Source organism: Lycium ferocissimum, unplaced genomic scaffold (genome assembly GCF_029784015.1).
Source record: "Lycium ferocissimum isolate CSIRO_LF1 unplaced genomic scaffold, AGI_CSIRO_Lferr_CH_V1 ctg1943, whole genome shotgun sequence".
Lineage (NCBI taxonomy): Eukaryota > Viridiplantae > Streptophyta > Magnoliopsida > Solanales > Solanaceae > Lycium > Lycium ferocissimum.
The window spans coordinates 1-10750 of NW_026718417.1; the positions used below are offsets into that span (position 1 = coordinate 1).

Here is a 10750-nt window from a genome sequence, read left to right on the forward strand (position 1 = left end):
CTTCGATTATCACATTGAACCCAAGTCAAGTTTCGCCGTAATTTGATATTATAATCGCAGCAATGTGTTGTCCAAACTTAAATTCGGGGATTTCACTTAATTTGCGTTAAAATCTAGTGGACGAAAGTTGGGAGAGTTTTCTAGAGAATTTGGGAAATATTTGGAGTGTTCTAGGCTGAAAAAATAGGCTTTTGGATCGATTTGATCCTTAAATAGCCTGGCTCGGGTCACCGTAGCAAGTCGGTTATCTGGATGACGTCAACGAGTCATTTGTGGACTTTAAAAGAGTATGTATTTTAGATGATTTCTTTTTGAAAAAGTTTTATGTTCTTACAAGTTTTTGAAATGACATGTTTTGATAGAGCAAATGTCTGAGGGTTCGCTCGACTCTGATGAGAGTCGGGTCCCCGTCATGCCCTATCAGGATTGGGGTGTGACACTTTGCTTCGGTATCCTGAACTTGAACTAGGTGATAAATGTAGCCTTTAACTATCATCTTCCTTGCCTTAAGGTAGGAAATAAACCTACATCTAGGAGATGCCGTATTACCTTTCCATTCAAGCGTAGGCTCTCCCGGAAATTGGAATCGAACAACTTTCATTCGGCAATCAACATTGGCATAATATGAAGCCAACCAATCCATACCCATAATCACATCAAAAGCTAACATTTTCAGCTCAATTAAATCAACTTTGGTCTGGCGTTCACATACCACGATTACACAACTCTTGTACACTTGTCTAGCAATCACGGGATCACCAACTGGAGTAGACACCTCAAAACGTTTAATTGGCTCGGGTTTCACCCCAATACGACTAGCTATATAGGGAGTAATATAGGATAACGTAAAACCCGGATCTATCAATACATAAATATCATCAGAGAATATAGTCCAATATACCTGTAGCCACATCCGGGGAGGATTCAAGATCCTGTCGTCCGGCTAAAGCATAGATACGGGGCTGGGTACCACCTGAACTAGACACTCCCCCTCTGCCTCTACCTCGACCTGCTGGAATCTGGGGAGTCTGCCCTATCGAGTGCACAGAAGAAGAAGAACCAGTTGTTGACCCCGTGGGCTGAACCTCACCTCTACCATACCTCGAGGGACAGTCACGCATCACGTGCCCGGTCTGTCCACAAACATAACAAGCATTTGTACCTCGGCGACACGGGCCCGAATGTAACTTTCTGCACTGACTACATCGTGGGACCAGCGGTCTCCTCTGGCTATAATCACCCCCAACCTGAGAACCTGAGGCTCTCGAACTCTGACCCTGTCCTGAATGAATGGAGTGATCAAATCTCCTGCCTGCAAACCGAGGAGGTGCACTAGTCTCTGACTGGCCTGAATATCTAGGATATGACTACCTCGATCCCCCTCTATAGTCGCTACTTGTACCCATAGATCTGGCCCTCTTACTTTGCCCTCTATCAATATCCCGCTCACCCCTTTGCGGGTGTTGTTGCTCTTCTAAGTTCTGGGCATGGGCCTGAATACGAGAAATATCCATCCCCTTCTGTAATGAAGCTGTCAGGCAATCTTCAAACAAATGCTGCCCTACGCCTCTCACAAACCTATGCACTCTATCTCCCATATCAGCCACCATGGTCGGAGCATATCTAGCCAATGAATTAAACTGAAGGCTATACTCCCGGGGGCTCATGTTCCCTTGCTTCAAATTTAGGAATCTATCCGCTCTAGCTCGACGGACCTCGGGTGGCAAACAGTGACGAAGGAAAGCATCCACAAATTCTTGCCATACTGGAGGAGGTGCATTTTCCTTTCTTGAGGATATCCAATTATTATACCAAAGGACCGCCACATCCCGAAATCTATAAGACGCCAATTCCACAGATTCAGTATCGGAGGCATGAATAATTTACAATGTTCTCAACATCTCATCAATAATGCCTTGCGGGTCTTCAACCCGTTTTGACACAAAAACTCTGGAGGGTTCAAACTCATAAAATCCCGCGCTCGAGTACTAGTTGCCCTATCGCCGGAACCTGAACTCAGCTGCTGTGCTTGGGCGGCAACTAACTGTGTCAATAAATGGATAGCCTCGGTCATTTGTTGACCCAAAGCAGCCGGTGGAGGAACTGAAGGCATAGGAGCTGGAACTGAATCCCCTTCTTGCTCTTCTATAACAGGCGGAGTGGGAGAGGTACTAGATGGAGCTCATTATGGGATTCACCTTCTTCTACATGAGTTGGCGGCTCCCTTTCTATCCGCCTCTCTGTCGTAGCCTTGCCCTTTTGGGCGACTGTAGCTTTTCTCTTTAGCGGCATCACTGAAATCATAACACACCATTAGGGAGGAGAGAATCTTATAATATGGCTCTATCGCACGATCTCATAAGAAGAAGAATGGTCATTTTTCCTAAATGCCCCGCAGCTTCTTGTTTATAAGTGTGGCGCGCTACACACCATAAACAAGACTCTGCTAGACACGGCTCGTAGACACTTTCTAGGACTGAACAACTCCGATACCACTTTTGTCACAACCCAACTAGGGGCCATGACTGGCACCCGGAGCTAACTACCGAACACCGCTCATATGACTAATCATCATACTCAACCTGAACACATACATATATAAATATCCCAAGGCTATACATAGATATACATAAGCCTGTACGGCTACCAAAAATGATATAAAAAAATGTACACAGATATCATCATAGGACACCAACAACCCACACATGCATATCTACGAGCCTCTACTAGAGTCCTAGACATAAGACGAGATAGGGCCCCGTCGTGCCCAAAATATAAACATAAAAGAATATAATCATAAGTAGCACCTCCGGAGTAATGGAGTGCTCCTGTGAATCTGCTGATAAGCTCCTACGGATCCGCACCGTCTCCCTGTCTACCTGTGGGCATGAACACAACATCCAAGAAGAAAGGACGTCAGTACGAACATTGTACTGAGCATGTAAGGCATGAATATTAATATCATAATAATGGAACAATAGAGTATGAACTGGAGATATAACCTACTTAACCTTTAAAGGAACACACATACACACATGTCATATATATATATACCATCGTAGTTGACCCACGTCCGGGTAACCATCATACGCCGCCCACTAGTGGTGGTCATGTCCGGCCTTCTAGACGCGGTGGAATCATCAGCAGCCCGCCGTTGCGGTGACATGTCCGGCCATCTAGGCACGGTGTAATCATAAGCAGCTCGCATTAGCGGTGACATGTCCGGCCATCTAGGCACGGTGTAATCATCATCATCACATGCTTATCGTAAACTTATCATAAAGCATGCGTTAGAATCCAAAGATAATCTATAACCATATTGGGGTGACGTAAGGTCGAGAACCCCCGATTCCGTTATGGAGTGATCGCAATCATCATACCTCACCTTGAAAGAATTAACATCATAAGGTGGGTTTAGCAACAACGAATACATCAAGGAATCGTATAATGATCATAAGCCTCGTGAAACGTCATATCATATTCGTAGCATGCACATCGTGAGAATATCGTATCATAGGCTTTAGAATTCTCTAGACTCTCATCATTACCTTTATCGTATTCACAACATTTCTCTTATTCTTTTTATCTCATAAGAGGCTCTATATGACATTGACTCGTATTTTTCCGGAATGTAAGAAAGTCATGGAGAATAAGGAAAATAATATCATAGGAATCATGCCTTAGAAATAAAGGGACCCGCCTTACATACCTTGTATCTCTTCAACTCTCGTCTAATTGCATGCCTCTCTAATTTGCGACTCCACCTTCAAGGGGATTCATACTAAAATTAGATAATCGCTTAACATTAGTATGTTTGAACTAAAGCTAGTGAAAATTGGGCAACATCTCCTTAGTTTCTACAACTTTCTCCATATCATATAGCAACTCCCAAACATTTATAAGAACATTCATAATCTCATAATCCTCAATCTTCATCAATCATACATCATTCAATTCTCCTACTCCCATTTCAAGGGCATCCATAGCCATGGTCATAATACAATATTGCATTCATCCTTCTATTATGTTTCTCCCATGTTCTTAATATCATTTATAAAGAGATTCTATTCATAATACATCAAGAGTCATGATTCATGTCAACTATTATTCAAGAATACCATTATTTTCACATTTAAGCCCTATTTTCTATTTGCTTCCATAATCCAAGTCTTTCAACCCTTTAATATTCTCAATAATAGGAAATAAACATAAAACTCACCTTAAGCACTTGGAAACAAGCCTTGAGTCACTTTATTCCATTAGATTGTTGTAGAAATAGAGAGAGGGTTTTAGAGGGTTCTAGAGAGATATAGAATCTATTTTTGGGAGAAATAATGACTTAAAACGTGAGAGCTTATATTTATAACCAGGGCTAGAAACTTCCAGATCTGCGGGTCGATGGGCAGCGCCGTCAGCCCGTCGACATGCGACGTCGATTCTCCGCCTGAGATGTCTGATTGCAGAACCTCATCGACGGTGCCAAGCGACGGCTCGTCGACGTGTCGACGGTCCGTCCCTTGGGCCGTCGACGCCGATCGGTTTGCTAGCTTTTTCGAATCGCTTCCGTTCGCTCCGATTCGATTTGTTTCACTTCTAATTCCCTCATAATGCCAAGAATACCTACTTATACTCCTGCGTTAGTCCATTTACTATGCAACAACGTGGAATTTTTCGAGGCGTAACAGTTTTACCCAAAACCCAAAAATGGACCTAAAATAGCCAAACCCGAGCCACAAGGGCAAAACTATAATTTCAATGAAAAATCGGGTTCAATATAGTAAAAATAGTACCCTACGAGTCTAAACTAGTCCAATGATACCTATAAGGCTATACTTTAATTCAAAACTCCAAAACGAACCCAAAAAGGTAACCCCAAGCCTGCAAGGGAAAAACTAGAAATTTATTTCAAAATTAGTTTACCCATAGATTAATTAGTCTAGATCCAAAAAACCCATTCAAAAAGCCATCATCTTGATCTTCCAAACAATGATTTTCCACTATTCAACTTTTGGGTTCAAAACCCCAATTTTTCCAAATCAAACTTGGATAAAATCAATAACCAACGAAAATAATCATGGGGAAATACCAAAATAAAGGTTAAATACTTACCTCCTCATTGAGATGAGAGCAACACCGCAAAAATCACCTCAATCTGAGCTCCCATACTTGTAAGAAAAGTAACTAAATCCCGAACAAGTGGAGAGAAGAAAATACAGCAGCTGTTTCGGTCCAAATCAGGTGCTAATTGATCATGAAGCTCACTTTCGACCAGTCCAATAAAATCCTTACGAAATTTCACCCAAGATAGCCTTTTGAATCACCAAATTTGGCCTTAAAATGAGAGACATATGATGTTTTCAAGTTTTGGAAAGAACGCAAAATTTTTAAGGGCGAACTTAGGGTAAAATCGCTATTTTCAGCAAAATTACACCAGAAAACCAGCAGTGAATTTCTTTAGTAAAATGGCCATATTTCCCTCATACGATGGCGTAACGCGACGAGTCTTGTTGCTATAGCTCCAAAATTACGATACGGATCTAACGGTTCAATCGAAACACCAAAAAAAAAAAGGTCATTTTTTTTATTATGGTACCCTTTTTGCTCAAAACGGCGTCGAAGCCAAAAACAAACACCATACAACCCAAACACCTTTGAAACTCATTGGAATCTAACCAAAATTTGTGGACAAATCTAAAATCATCATACGAATCTGTTCGAACTCTCAAAACATCCAAACGGGACCGTCTTGACCCAATTTTGATTGTGGTCAACTCCAACTCATCTCAAAAGCTAGTTTCTCCACTAACCACCTATATCACACCCGAACCTCTCGGGAATCAAACCAACGACTCAACTAAGTCATAAATGACATTTTGCACCTAAAGGAACTGTCGAAATTCGATTACGAGCATGTTTACCCAAAAATCAACTTTTGGTCAAACTTCTCAAACTTAAGCCTTCAAAATTCTAAAACTTATATTTTTTTTCTCCGATTCTCATCCGATCACCTCGGGAATGGCGCCACCCATCCCCACAAGCCATAAATATCAAAATGAAGCTAACGAAAATAACAAATCTCAGATCCAGTTCTTATTTCTTCCCGTGACAATCTTTTCACCATAAATAGGCATATTAAATATTAAAATGGACTTAATTGTCAAAAACCAACCAAACGAACTCTAAAATTAGCTCCATCAATTTTCAAAGTCATAAATAATATTCTAAATCTAACGAAATCTTCAGATCGCGAATCAGAGCACGTTTTCCCATAATATACAAAATATCCAAATAATTAAATGCTGGAATTTACATAGTGAAACCATCTCCCAAAGTCAACCAAATGATATCCGTTTGACTACAAATTTGGCTAGCAAGTCAAAATTATTATAACGAATCTTTTGGAATAGACGACACACAAACTAGAGCACCGGTTCTCAAAACGACTGATCGGGTCATTACAATACATTGATATGAACTGTGATTCGGTACTGGTGATGATAAGTGAGAAACAAAACATCCGAGATTGTGATTGGAGTGGAAGATTATGTACAGATTGATATGAAAATCATCTCTGGGCTGTGTGCGAAGTGGCTAGTGTTGTGGATGTCACCTTTGGGCAGTGTGCGGAGTGGCTAGTGTTGTGGAAGTCACCCTTGGGCAGTGTGCGGAGTGAATGGTACATGGACTTCACGGGTCCCCTATGGGTCATGACTATCAAGACGTTGAAGATATCCGTCCGTAGCATGTGCGTAAGGAGACAGACAGTTGGCTAGTGCATTTCATCGCATTGTATATGCACTCATTTACTTCATTCATCCATATCATTGATTATGCTATGGCATTTATATCATGTGTATTGTTCCTGATCTTGGATTGTGTTATGATTTGCACGTGACTGTTTGCATGTCTACCTTTTAATTTCTTTCTTCATATATATGTGAACTAATTGTTGTCGGTCTATGATACCTATCGGTACATGGTGTTTGTACTGATACTACCTTGTTGTACTCTTTTTCTGAATGCAGAGCTCGTAGCAAGTTCCTCTTCCACTTACCTTTCAGAGTTTCCAGGGTGAGCACTTGATGAATTCCGCAGCCCGGAGATTCTTCTATTTTACTTGTCTTTTATTCGTATTCTGTGACAGTGTTTGTATTTCAGACTTGTAGCTGTCAGACTTATATTATTTAGTGGCTTTTGTACTGATTCAGACGTATTTCGGGGATTTTGTATTAGTATTCCGCACTTAGTAGTTTATTTTTATTTTTGAGACTGCTTAAATTTTTCTATTTACTTTTCGTATGTTTGGATGAATGTTGAATAGCGGAAGGGTTCGCCCACCAAGGGGGTTAGTGCGGGTGCCCGCTCGATCCACTAGTTGGGTCGTGACAAAAAAAGTAGAAAAAAGATGAATAGAAATGCTGGCCATAGAGAGGCGCCGCATCACCTTGTCTATGTTTATATATATATATATATATATATATATTCAAAAACTCAATTGCTCGTCGTACAATATTAATGTATCACCATTCATACTTCTAAAATTCTACCAAATGTGCTTGGAAGAGCTTTAATGAGTCCTAAAACGTATTCCTAAATAGAAGGAGTAAAATAATAAAGATCGAAGAAAAATATATAAGAAAGTAAACAATTGAACACTTAAAGAATTAATCAAGTTAAAACGTCTGGTCTTAACTCCTTACAAGCTTCTGTCCATTAACTATAAATACCAAATTTTTTTCTTATCTAGTAGTATTTTCTAACTAAATATTTTTTATAGGTAAAAAAGAGTTTAATTTCAATTTTACCTATTTATTAATATTTTGCCTTAGTTTCTTCTCGTTCTAAGAGAACATAAATTACAATGAAAATAACTTTTCTAAGTTTTGGATAGATCAAACTATAAGTGTGAGTTTTTTAACTCTAGCTTTGTATTTATGAGTTTAAGTTTTGTCCCCCTCATTGTATCCTTTTAATCTATCAAGTAATAAACCCCCATCGTGGGAAACTTCACTAAAAAAAAACTAAAGCAAGGAATTATCTTTTACTAATTTTAGAACTCCATTAAATGCTTTTAACAATTTTGGATTAAGCTTTGATCAGTTTTCCCTATTATAGTAGATATATTTAGTTAGATTTGTCAAAGTGTACTTTCATTTTCTATTACTCTAAATTTTCTTAATGTTTTCCGAAACTCAATTATTTTAAATAATTATGTTTTATTAAAAAGCTCATGCTAGTTGTATTTGTTTGTTTCAATTGTTGTGGTATGTAACTTTTAAATCAGATTCAACATGCAAACTTTCAAAGTGATGTTAACGTTATTCTATGCTTGTCTTTATTTGTTTCAAGTGGAAATGTATTTGCAATGAGTAAACGAGGGTAATGGTGATATCATAATTTAAATGCAACTTCTTTTCCTTTTTAGACTTTCCTTTGTTAATATATTTCTTTTTGAGTTGTTTCATTTAATCAAATAGTAAATGAGGAGTACAGTCCATAATAGTACAGTTTCATAAATATAAAGAGCCCAATTTAAATATTTGTATAAAAGTAGGGAGTAAATTAGATTTTCAGAAAATTTGTACCAACTCTTACAAAACCCTAGTCCTCTCCTATATAATGATACTTTACTAATTCTTTTCATTCTCAACTCAACCTGTTGCGATTGATATGAAAGGAGTTCACAACAATGAAGAAAAGGATGACGACGATGATGATGATGGTGAAACCAGTTTCCAAGAAGAATCTTCCTCGTAAATTCTTCAGATCAATTGATTCAATGAATCACCAAGTTTGTAAGTTTTTCTATTCACTTTATTTAATGATTTAATGTTCATTTATGCCTTGGTGTTTGAATGAACAATCTCTTGCAAATACTCCGGTTCATCTTTTCATGATTTCCTTTAATTTAGTTGAGGATGTTCTATTCATTTGTGATTTGATTTTTAATCCTTTATAAAATTCAGATATCAAACAAAACAAATATAAATACCCTTGTCTAGATCTAAATTGTAGTATGAGATTTAATATATGTGTATTTTGATGTTAAAGTGAAACTAAACATTTTAAAACTGATTACTTTTTAGATCCAAAAGCATTTTTTTAAACCTAAAATAAGTGGTAAATTCAGCATCAAATGAAGGGGATGGAATCCATTTTCCCCAATCTGATTGTAAAGAGTGATCTTAGCACTATCAATTTTAAGCACTATCACTTTACGTAATCTATTTATTTTTTAAGTCATCCCTATCTAAAGCAGTTGTAAACTTCAACCAACTATCTTTGAATTATTAGAAGTTAGTTGGAAATACTTGTGATTTCTTTGATATTATTTCACCAGGTTGTGTTCATGATGAACCTTGAACGAGTGATGCTTTCAGAATTAAGATGCAAATGTCTAAGTCTAAAGCTTCATGTATCGGAGCATAATCTCTATGGAATAGCCAGTCTTTTGCACACATCGCCTCTTTTTGAGTCACTCAACATACACATGGAAACCCAAGTGGTACTTTCTCTCGATTTATCATCCATTAAATTTTTGAGCAGTGCAACCCCCCCCCCCCCCCCCCTCTAAAAAGGAGTTTCTTAAGGAGAATGCAAATATAATATCATTGAGAATATTTTGTTTGTAGAATCAAATAATTAAATGGTCAGGGTAGACCTACTTTGGATCCTGATTATATTCTTTGTTCCAATTTAATGATTCCTCATCCTGCCAGTTTGAGCTAAGCTATTTTGCCAAAGTGGATAACATCAGTTTGCCGAGTTGGATCCCAAACACTGTGTTTTCGAACCTCAAGAATGTTAAGATTGTTGGCTGCCTAAGAGCATGTTTGAAGGATTGGTCTAAATCGGGCTTTTGTAAGCTTTTCGAAATTTCAAAGTTTCTACTAAAGAATGCAGTGGCTTTGCAGAGGCTTTGCAGAAGCTTGTTATCGTAGCAAAGAAGAGAAAATGTTGTTATTGTTCAGAGAGATGTGTGTCCTGACATTTATCACATTTGGCTAAGAAATCGTCAGACACCCCAAGATCATCAAAAAATTCTGTGATTATTTACCAAGAGTTTGCTTACGATGACAAGACTAGAAAGAAATGATTTTTGTATAGGATAAGCTTTTTTCTAAAAATTAGCTCCATGATGTAAACTAGTATTATAATATGAATTTTCCATTTATTCTCTAGGTTGTACTTAGTGAATTCGCACATGCAGTTCAATTTTTCGTTTAATGCTACACCATTTGTAGAGTCATTTAAACGTAGCCTTTTGTTTTTGCTTACCTACTAAACCAAAATTTAAACCTAAGATCATAAATGTTAAAATCAAACTTAAGTAATATTACAAAATAAACAATGAAAGAAAGTTTTAAAAGACAGTAAGCTAAGGCTAGCTAGTCCCCTTGCTTGTACATTTTCCTTCGAGTTTTGCTTTTATTATATAAATTAGAAAAACTACCCGTAGGCACCTCACCTACTGGACTTGCCTACAAAAAGTTGAGAAATTCGCTGTTCTCGTTTATTTTGCAGCCTTTTATATTGTTTTTACTCTTTTCTCATCATTGTTTTGTAACGATCTGTTTGGTCGTTATAGCGCTTTTGACCCATTTACCCCTGTTGACCCTTCCCTGAGCCCTATTAGTACGATTTTGACCCGTGGGGATGGGTGGCATAGTTCTCGAAGTATTTGGGTGAGATTTATTATGACTTTTGTGAAATTGAGCCTTAAAGTGAAAAATGTTTGACCAATAGTTGA

The 10750-nt window shown here is 38.1% G+C and overlaps 1 long non-coding RNA gene across 1 annotated transcript; it reads left to right on the top strand.

Annotated features, from left to right (window-relative positions):
• Positions 1-8633: 8633 nt before the first annotated feature.
• On the top strand, positions 8634-10215 carry LOC132042967 (uncharacterized). Its single transcript, XR_009411634.1, has 3 exons — positions 8634-8795; positions 9341-9505; positions 9720-10215. It is a non-coding gene; the product is annotated as an uncharacterized LOC132042967 (long non-coding RNA).
• Positions 10216-10750: the final 535 nt, after the last annotated feature.